The 11,337-nt window shown below is 35.1% G+C and overlaps 1 protein-coding gene across 1 annotated transcript in view; it reads right to left on the bottom strand.

Moving 5' to 3' along the window:
* Positions 1 to 3,085: 3,085 nt before the first annotated feature.
* The window catches only part of LOC129138470 (MAM and LDL-receptor class A domain-containing protein 1-like), a 533,920-nt gene continuing 525,668 nt past the window's right edge, over positions 3,086 to 11,337 (bottom strand). The window contains exon 10 of the mRNA XM_063807692.1: positions 3,086 to 3,206. The gene's annotated coding sequence lies outside the window, so the exon portion shown is untranslated. The remainder of the gene's footprint in view (positions 3,207 to 11,337) is intronic.

Below are 11,337 nucleotides of genomic sequence, written 5' to 3'. Positions count from 1 at the left end.
AAAATTGAGATTAAGAGAGTAAAACAGGCTCTCTCCCTTTAACAAATAAACAGAATGTAAAATTATTTCATCAACAGTAGCTTTTAAATATTCTGAAGGAGAAGAAGCTTGATTAAAGGCCAAATCAAAGTAGCACTTGCGATTTTCATCACGCGGACTGTGAGCAGAAAACTACAGCTCTAAGATTGCTTTGAAGTGGTGCAGCCATTTGTATGCCTATTAAAGATTTCAAAACTTCAAGTCCTGTACAGGGTCTGGGTAGTCTGGGTAAACCTTTGGCCATTCTGCTGCATACATATAACAATTTACTGTCAATGGAGCATGGCACGTTTTTAAATATTCCTTTCAGTTTCTCTCCATAAACTTCTGCCCATTACTAATACTGAACTCCACAAATGAGATCCTATAATTGTCTACTAGACATATTTGCAAAAACAATAAGAAACGCCTTTTCTTCCTTTGTGTACATCCATTGATCTTTCAGGAATCATTCATGTAATTTGTCCTAATTAGATATATTATCTATCCAACTGATCTGGTGTTCAGATGGATGCACATATCCATGAATACTGAGTGAATTTAAGAAAAGAATTCTCCATAAGCAAGATCAAGTGTCTCAAAAACTTTTGCTAAGGTTAACTTTAGTAATGATTTAAAACCTTTAACCACACTTTTGCCTCGGTAAGAGCTCAGGAAAGGCTGCCCCAAAGTACTTTGAACTGAAGGAGATTGGGAGGTACCCCAGGAGCAAGGTCACTCTGATCTTCCCTGACCTTTCTTTGTGAGCGCTGGTCATAAATAAATTATCTGGCTTATCTTGCCTGAAATTAGGTCACAAGATCCTCATTCTAGAGGGGTCCTTTCCTGTTCCCAGGGGTGAAGAAATTCTACACAAAGGAGTCAAGGAGACCCTGAACACAGAGGCTTTGCTAAGTTTCCCTGCTCAGTCTGTTACCATTGGATCATATCCTTTTGTCCGATCACATTTCAAAATGGCTGTTTGTTCTTCACCAAAACTAAGCAGAAAAATACACAGTTTTCTAAATAGGAAAAGGGGCTGAAAAACAAATAAAAACGAAAAAATAAAATAAAGCACATGCTTTTCTCTGGGTCTTTGCATCTTCATTTCTGAAGGCTCCTGTGTCAAGTAAAACTTTGATAAACAAATTTGTTATGCTTTTCTCTCATTAAACTGTCTTTCATTCTCGGAGTGTCAGCTGTGACCCTTATAATGGGTGAGGAAAGGTTTTTGTCACACCTTTCTGCCCCTATACCTACAAATACTACATTACAAGAGAATGCTCTTCAATGTCAACTTTAATGCTTTTCAGCTATTATGATTCTGGTGATGTGGTATTTAATTAGGAGAAAGAAAATCTTTAATTAAACAACAAAAATAAGGTAATCCTGTTTAACCCTTAAAAACTCGTGAATTTTTTTTTTTTTTTTTGAGAGGAATCTTGCTCTGTCACCCAGGCTTGAGTGCAGTGGCGCGATCTCGGCTCACTGCAAGCTCCGCCTCCTGGGTTCACGCCATTCTCCTGCCTCAGCCTCCTGAGTAGCTGGGACTACAGGTGCCCGCCACCATGCCCTGGCTAATTTTTTTGTATTTTTAGTAGAGACAGGGTTTCACCATGTTGGCCAGGCAGGTCTTGAACTCCTGACCTCAAGTGATCCGCCCGGCTCAGCCTCCCAAAGTGTTAGGATTGCAGGTGTGAGCCACCGTGCCTGGCCAAACTCATGAATCTTTAAATGAATCATTAAATCTGATGCTCTGCACTCCTCGGTGTCTATCAGAATCATACACACATGTGCACAGACAAGCATGCACACACGCATGCACACGCACACACACATGCACACATGCACGCACACACACGGACACACAGGCATGCATACACACATATGCAGACACACAGGCAGACACGCGCACACATGCACACACACACACACTTGCATGAACACATGCGCAGAGCTTAGAATGGTCTATTATGCATGCAGGATACACATTCTGAAAAAAGTAAATACACGTTAACCCAATATAAGTTAGCACCCAGAAATATACACTCTCTCGAATGAAAAATATCTTTAATAAAGGACCTTTAATTAAAAGTTCTTTAATCGTCTCAATCCAGAATCATGTAACCCAAATTTTTCTTGATGAGTCCATTCAGCTCCTGTAAGAATACAACTGTTGCACTCTCTAAATATGTTGTTTAAGTAAATATAACTTAGGAATATAGAGTATGTCTGATTTTCATATGCAAATCTTTTCCATAGATACAGATTAAGAAAAATAAAGTGTGACACTTTTCAGAAAACATTTTTAATATTGTCAGATTCATTGAGATCTGAGGGTAGGAGTGGTCAGAGAGAAACATCAATTAGTACTAGAAAGAGAAAGTAACTGAAGGTATAGTGTAAATTCTTTCAATGTGTACATGATCCCAGAATCTAAATAATGATTAGGTTTTAAAATACATAGTTGACTATATGAGATCCATTTTTATGGCAACATTTCTGGCCTGTAATTGATATTCTCTCCAAAAAATTTAGTCAAAGAATTAGACAAACTCCATCTGTGATTTGAAAATATTAAATTTTGAATAGAAACACAGAATTTTAAGGTCCAGTTTTAAATTTTGGTTGGCCTTACATCATTTTCCCAAACACAAGCTTTTCGCTTTTTTTGAACTCCTGGATGATCCTGAAATATGAATATTATTACATGCTCATTTGAAGTTCTGAATAAAATTAATGGAGAAGTGAATATTTATAAAAGTGTATTTAAAATATGCAAAATAATTATAATTTTTTCATAATATTTATAATTAAAATATTTGGATGCAATAATTTCAGCTGCAAGCATAGAATATTTTCCATATTACTGGAAGAGAGGCCTAAGGACTAGACCAGTTGTTTACCTTTTAAAATATATATATATATATATTTTAGGTTTCAAGAACAAGTGATATAATCCACACCCTGTATTAGGTATTCGTGACTCTAATACATTTTATATTTTGATACTGAGAAGAGCTTAATTCAATGTTTAAAACAGCAACAACGACAAGGGAAAACTTACACTTGCTTTGTGTACTGGTCCTTGGAAGTGATTTATAGGAAATTTCACATTCCTGGGACACACTGACGTCATCTAGAACAACGGTAGCATTTGATGACAAAACAGTAGCTTCCAAAATTAACTATAATTACAGAAAGATAAAACTGTTAAAAACACATCACAAAAGTAATGTCTTACAATCATATTTCTTTGTGTAGAGGAACCCTATTTACATCTGTCCCATTCTCCAATCTAATTTTAGAAAACTGTTCTGACCAGAACATCCTAATTTAAATTTATAAAACCATAACTGCTTTGACAGCGTCTTATGTACCTTAATGCCAAAGGTAACCTTGTTTCAATTAAAGTGGTAACATTCATCACGAGTGAAGGGCTCTCTTCTCATTGGAGCCATTAAGAGTCATATGCATTTATAATGAGCTCTTTGGGGTAATCAACTGTGTGACTTACAACTCAATTTAATTGAGATATGAATTGATTTGTAATCAGTGTGCTGAAGGCAATGATTTATTTCCATATTAAAATATTTAAATATTATATACATTCATACAAACATAATATATATTATATACATACACAGAAACATACTCACTGTAGTAAAGCACACATCAATAACCACATACAGTGGTTGATAATATTCATATGCTGAAGCACTCAGAGACATCTATTTAATTTTAGTTTATTCTAACGCTGAATAATGACTGATATAATTTGTTTTCTTTCTTGTTAATTACTCATATTATGTTGTTATTCCAAGAAGAAAAAAAGAGAGAGAGAGAGAAAGGAGGGAAAGGAAGAAGTAATTTATGCCAGGAATCTTATGAACATGCATAGTGGACCACCAGTCCAGGACACAGACAGAAGGTACATTTCTATCCTATCAAGGAGGGTCTCCAATCTCCAGGATCATTAAATTTACTTGTGCCACGGCTCAGAACATGCTATCTCAAAATACAACACCTTGGAGTCAGAACATGCTGTCCCAAAATATAGCACCTTGGAGTCCCTCTCTGCCTTCCCCTCTCTTTCCTTTGTGAGAGCCAGCCATAAAGGAATTATCCGGCTTACTTCTCCTCAAAATAGGCCATAAGAACCTCATTTAACTGGTGTCCTACCCTATCTATACCTGGATGAAAGAAACACTACACAGAGAGGCCCATAAAGATCTTTGCTGAGTTCTCTCCAAATTTTTACAATGAGATCATATTCTTTCTGTCCATTTGTATTTCTTCATGATTGTCCATTCATTGTTGAACTTAAGCATAAACATAGAGAGTTTTCCCTGGTCTTCAGGCCTTTGTTTTTGGAGGCCCCTATGTCACATAAAATGTTAGTAAATTTGTTATTTTTTTTCTTTTTAACCTCTCTTTTGTTACAGGGGTTCCAGCCATGTCCCTTGTGATGAGTGAGGAAACGGTATTACTTTTCCTCTCCTACACTTCGTATGATACATTCACTACCCTACATCATAAATGCTGTATAAGAAATAAGTATAAGATCCTAGGAGACTCAAAGAAGACACTTCATTATTTCTGCCAATAATGAGAGTTTGGGAAAAGATTTGGTGGAAAAGTAATAGTAAGCCTCCATGATACCAAATTTTGTTGGGCAAAACATTTTACCTCGAGAAACTGAGGCAGCAATCGCAGCAAAAACACAGAGATGAGAAAGTGTATGGTGTGTTTAGAAAATGTTGATGGGTGTTAACGGAGTATAAGATTTTAAGAGAACAACAAATTAATCAGATAATAGATGGAGAGGAAAATTCCATGAGTTGGTACAGCTCAACTAGAGAGAAACTAGATAGCATTTGTTAAAAAGAAAAATTGCATAGACTATAAAAATTGAGTTAATTTCTTGCCATTTATCCTAGTGAGACACTCAAAGGTATACACATGAAGGCTTGTGCAGGAATGTTTATTTCAGTGCTGGTTTTGATGACAAATGACAGGAAAGAACTTACATGTGAATGAATCAATCAATAGTGCGAAATACTATACCAGTTAAAAATAATATCTATCGCCATGTGTCATTATGGAAAGAAATTCAACATGTGTTTTGGAGTAAAAAAATTAAGTTACAGAAAAATATTACAGTATAATATTACTTAGGCTGAAAACATACAATGGTTTAGATTTCCAAGTATATGTGGTACATTTATACATATTAAGTAAATAGAAAATGGACTGGAAGTAAAAATAAACTGGTATCTAAAGATACTCAAGATAAAATCTATGGTGGGTGATGAGGGTGGTCAGCAGGGACTGTTGCTTTATTTGCAATTTTTGATATTTTAATGTGATGTACATAATATTTTTTTAAGATTCTGATTAGAGATGATTTCAGTAGAATCTTAAACTAAGAAATTTAGCCTTCATTCCAGAGGCAGAAAATAACATAGGTTTTGAAGAAGGATCTTGGTAAAATATACACAAGTATTGTACTTTAGAAATATATTGTGTTTAATACCATTAAGTGACTGTGATTTTTTTGGACAGCTTAACTTTTGAAAGAGTTTTTCTATATTCATTATTATAATACATCTTGCATTGATGTCAATTAAAATAGATGTTTAATTCTTCAGACTCATTAGACAAGCATTTGTTGACCATCATATTTGAAGGTCTGTGCTACTCAGAGAAAACTGGAGAAAAAAAAAAAAACGACAGTTTGAGGCACTTCTCTATGCTCCTAAAGAGGTACACGCTCACATTATTTGAATGGAAAGGGTGGGCCCTGGGATGAGGTGAAGTAAAATCCTGAGGTAGTCTTTAAAATGTGGTTACATTATTTTACCTGAAGGGACCCACCAGGTTCCTTTAGATATTCATATTAAAATGGAAGGATAAATCCGACTTCAAAAGCCAAATAAAAATAATATTAGGTCATCTATATTTTGCTTGCTGACTTCTACATAGTTAAATTCATAATTATACAATTAGAAATTGTAATTCTACCATTAATTAAAATCATACGAATTTTAAAATACAAGCAATTACTTCCTTCAAAAAATGTCTGTTACACCTGTAAATAATGACCATCTCATGGTTTCAAAATCACCTTGGCTGTTCCTATTTTTTATTGCTGGTTTTAACCAAACTGATATATACATATACATATACATATATATATGTATATATATGTATATATGTGTATATATGTATATATATGTATGTGTATATATGTATATACATAACCAAACTGATATATATACACATATATGTATATATGATATATATATCACATATATGTGTAAATACACATATATGTGATATATATATCACATATATGTATATATCATATATTATGATATATATCATATATATACGTATATATGTGTATATATGTATATATGTGTATATAGGTATATATATAACCAAACTGATATATATATACATATATGTATATATGATATATATATCACATATATGTGTATATATATCATATATTATATGATATATATACGTATATACATGTATATATACGTATATACGTGTATACATGTATATATACACACATACACACATATATATGTGTGTATATATATACACACATAGACATATATAGTGTGTGTATTTATATACACACATAGACACATATATATGTGTGTGTATATATATATGTGTGTGTTTATATATATACATATATATATATATATATATAAAATGTTGTGACCAATTCCCTTTCGGAACTACAGTCAGCATCAATTGGTAATCAGTAAGTGAGAAAGAGGTCACTCAGAAGAGCTGTTTCAACCACAGATGGAGGAAGAGTGAAAACCTCATTTGATAAGATTCTCAAGGTAATTGAATAATTTACATTTTAAATTGAATTAGATGACTCACTCTTCTAAAACTATTTTTTGGGATCTTGTTGATTTCTGTTTTATTCAATTATATTATTCCTTCTATGAACAAAATAATTTCTTGCTTTTAGGAACCACAAAAATTCATAAATGTTCATAATCAAGTGATTACTTTTTACAAGTGCAAAACTCAGGTGCTTTTCCAGACAAATACGCAATTAACATAGAAATCTTGTTTTCAAAAAAAATAACAGGAGCAAAAAATGAATATGAATCCAAGAGAAAATAGAGATATAGTAAGAAGGAGTAGAGAGTAGTAGGAATATATTAATTTTTGAAGAATGATGATGGTATCAATAATAAGAGCAGCAGCCACCTTTTATTTAGCACTTACTATATGCCAGTCACATTCACTTGTTTTAATCCTGTGAAGATGATGCTATTTTCGTCTTATTTTAAGGTGAAAGAAACAGAAGATTAGAGAATAGAAGTAATTGGTTGAATGTCACACGTCAAGTAAGAAAAATATGTAAGCTGAGCCATTAATGATTATACTATCCTGCATCTCTCTAATGAAATAAAGAGATAACTGGGCTTTAGTGGATGCTGCAGAATAGGGCTGTCTGGAGAAACAAGATTTCATGCAGCTCTAGATTAAGCAGGCCAAGGACACAGCAACTTTACGGAGACTCGATCACCTTTTACTTTTGTGTTATGAATCTTACCCTTCACTGAATCGTCAAATAATGTCAGGAAATTGTTATTGATTTATATCATTGACTCCGATAAAGAGAGAACATGGTATCCATCATTGTGTGAAATTTCACAAAAGGTTCATTTCAAAATGAAATCTAAAATATGATACAATTACATTTTAATGGGAAGCTCGAAGAAAGTAGAGCAACTTGAAATCAATGGACTACTCAGAAAAAGTGCCACCTTGAGATACTAAAACAGCACAACGGTTGGGGGGAAAAGAAATATTAAAAGAATCTATTTGTGTGAAAAGCTGAACATAGCAAGTGAGCAGGCCAAGTTAAAACAGATTTGAAAAATACTATTAACTCTTTGACCTAAATTTTTCCAATAAACTCTCACAAGAAATAGAGGGAATATTGAAATGTCATTAATTTGCTGTTCTTACAGAGAAAACAGTAAACCTAATTCTTTGCCAGCAGGAAGAGCAAATGCCCTACCTAACTTGGGGTGCTTATTTGCTATGAAACCCAAAGCAATCTGTATTCTGTTATACTGTCTACAATTGACATCAAAAGAACCACACTGAATCAGAATTTCATGGCTAAAAGGGAACACAGAGGTCACGTGATTTGATGTCTTTCTTCTTTCCAATATTTGGACTGGATTACACTGTACTGTATAAATATGTTCAGAGCTTAGTCACGTGGAACTGAAAGCTAGACAATGACTAAGGTCACCCTTAAATGATTCAGGCTACTAATCTTAAATCCTAGCCTATATCCAAGAAGACAAACTTTAAACATTTGAATATTTAAAAAGCTAGATTAACTATTTGTAGGGAGAATATCTTTTTCATTTGTTGTCGATAAAAGAACAAAGTAGAACTGTACCTAGCTAGAATCCTCATGTATATTTTCATATCTTTAAAAATACACTCAGAGAAATCAGGTTAAAGCCAGCATAATATTAGCATCTTTTTTTTTTCTGCAGAGGATAAGAAATGGGATGGAGAGAGATACAAGGAAGACAAAAGTTGCATCTTCATAAGCAAACAAACTTTAACATTATAAGCAAACAAAATGTTAACATTAGTTAATCCTGAGCTGTATTTAGGTATTTGTTTCTCTCTGTTTTAACTACTAGTTAGAAATATTTAATAGTAAATATATGCAATACTTAGGGATTAAATATTACCATGTATGTATCTGTGCAAGTGTATCTATTTTTATATATTGTGTATGTATAAAATCCAGACTGATTCACAGCAGAACATCAATGCAAGTCCACAGTTCCTTATCTAAAGTCTTTGGGGCCAGATGAGTTTTGAAATGTGAATAACTCAGAGCTGAGAATGGTAACATAACACCGAGAGTGTTTATTACATGACACCCTCTGGGAGATTGGGGGCAGCACTGTTTAATCAAACCTATCATGAAATCAGCTGCCTAAAGGCCTCACAGTGGTTCAGGGCAGCTTGGGTTTTGCCTCTAAACTCATTTTTAAAAAGCTTATTGCTTTCCAAACTTAATTTTCTAAATTGCTGATTGGATATTATAGGGCTGTCATGGGCTTCTTGAGAGTGAAATGTGAGGGGATGTTTTTTTCTTATTTTTCTTTTACTCATCTGTAGTTTCCAAAATAAATGTGTGCTGTAGCCAACTCATAGGCAGATTAAGTGGGGAGGCACAGAGGAAAAGTCTTAGCTTCTCTGGGGTGAATTCAATGTGACCGAGGCCTCGAAAGAACTCAGCATTGAGGCTGATTGGAGAGAAAAAGCAACACAAGGTGCTGAGCCACCAGCAGGGGGATGAAGGAAGAGGGATTAGCAGGGCTGGGTTAGAAACCCTCACACATCCATTGCAGCCAAATCACAGAATCTAACCAAACCACTGCCCATCTACAAACTAGTTAATATGCCCCCAGATAATAAGGGATAGTCTCCATTTGCACTGCAAAGCAAAACCATTACTATATCCAAAAAGGAGAACATTAAAGAGAAAACAAAAATTGCATTCACTGAAACTCTTCAGTAATGCTGATGGGTCCATGAGAGCTTCCAGCTGTAGACAGAAATGGCATGTGTTTCAACTCATATTTCTAAATTACTTACTGCTAGAAAGGACATTCTATTTTCTTCTCAATATGTCAATTAATGACAAACTCTGAACGATCTTCTTGGTGAGTTTCATTCTAACTCAAAGCAAACCGAATGAAAACAATTTTCTATAGAATATAAATGCAGGAGGCAAAAGATCAAATTGTTCTGATTTCATTGCCCTGCTCCTTGCAATGGAGATTGACACCAAAATGATTCCATGACCAGCCTTTGTGTCAAATGCTTCCCAATTAAGAGCTGCTAGTATTCATGATGTCTTTGTCCATTAAATATGAGAATGGAATAAATTGATCTTTGAGAAGGGACGTTGGGGACCTTCACTGAGTAAAGAAGCCTTTAATGATCAAGCCTAGAGTTCTGATCAAGCGGGAATTCCCTTTATAAAACAGAGAACACTAAGATTTATTGAGTGTCTACTATTTCCAGACAATATCCAAGGAATAACTACAGCAATAAAAACAGCTGAATTCTGTGTTTGTGCCAGATTTGCTTCCATGTGCTTTACAAGTATACACCATATAATCCTCACAATAACTGTATAAAGTAGAGAACAGTAATTGATTACAGTTGATGCTTATGCCCTAGTCTTCCTGCTTTCATGGGGAGGTGGTTCACTGTAGTAACATTGCTGTTACTTACCCCTCACTCCGTGGGAGGAGGAAGATTTACCTGACTGTGAAGTTAGAAGAGTAACCTGGGGGAGCTCGATTCATCCTCTTCTCCCATTCAACACCCACTATTGGGAGCCAGCCTGTCCTCAGGAGGCATGCACACTGATATTATCTCTGGCTAAAGGTAAGAGACTTCGCCTAGAGTATGAGCTCTATATTTCTCCAGCACAGTCAATTGTCCTCTGGGTAATTCTATTTATTCTAAGATCAAGCATTATTTTAAATAAGTGACTCTACATTCTAAAGCCATCTGCTCCAAAATATGTATTCTCTACCTGTTTAACCTCTATATTTATCTCAATTTGTTCAGAAATGAGGATGAGATGACCTTAAATCCCCAACTATTATCCTCACACCCCACTAATGAAAGAGGCATAGAGGGCTTCGGTAACTTCCCTATAATCATACACTTTTTTGTTTTTGTTTTTTTAAGATGGAGTCTCACTCTGTTGCCCAGGCTGCAGTGCAGTGGCGCCATGTCGGCTCACTGCAACTTCCACCTCCCAGGTTCAAGTGCTTCTCCTGCCTCAGCCTCCAGAGTAGCTGGGACTACAAGCACGTGCCACCATGCCCGGCTAATTTTTTGTATTTTTTGTAGAGGTGGGGTTTCACCGTGTTACTCAGGATGGTCTCGATCTCCTGATCTTGTGATCCACCCGCCTCAGCCTCCCAAAGCGCTGGGATTACAGGCATGAGCCACCACCCCCAACCCTTTAACTTGAACCCAAGTTTCCAGAGCCCATGTTCATGGCTGCCATTTTAGCTATATTATCTTTAATATTCAGACTCCCCTGGAGTATTGCTTTTATCATCACTGGTTTTCACACATTAGGAAATTTGATGCACAAAGACAATATTTACACAGTCACTTAGCAACCAATGAGCAGAGCAGAGACTAAAACTCAGACCACTGACTCCAAAACAGTGTGCTTTCCACCATATTCCACTCCATCCAATCTAG

This window comes from Pan troglodytes, chromosome 23, assembly GCF_028858775.2.
Source record: "Pan troglodytes isolate AG18354 chromosome 23, NHGRI_mPanTro3-v2.0_pri, whole genome shotgun sequence".
NCBI classification, from domain to species: domain Eukaryota; kingdom Metazoa; phylum Chordata; class Mammalia; order Primates; family Hominidae; genus Pan; species Pan troglodytes.
This window is presented reverse-complemented; position numbering and strand designations above follow the sequence as displayed.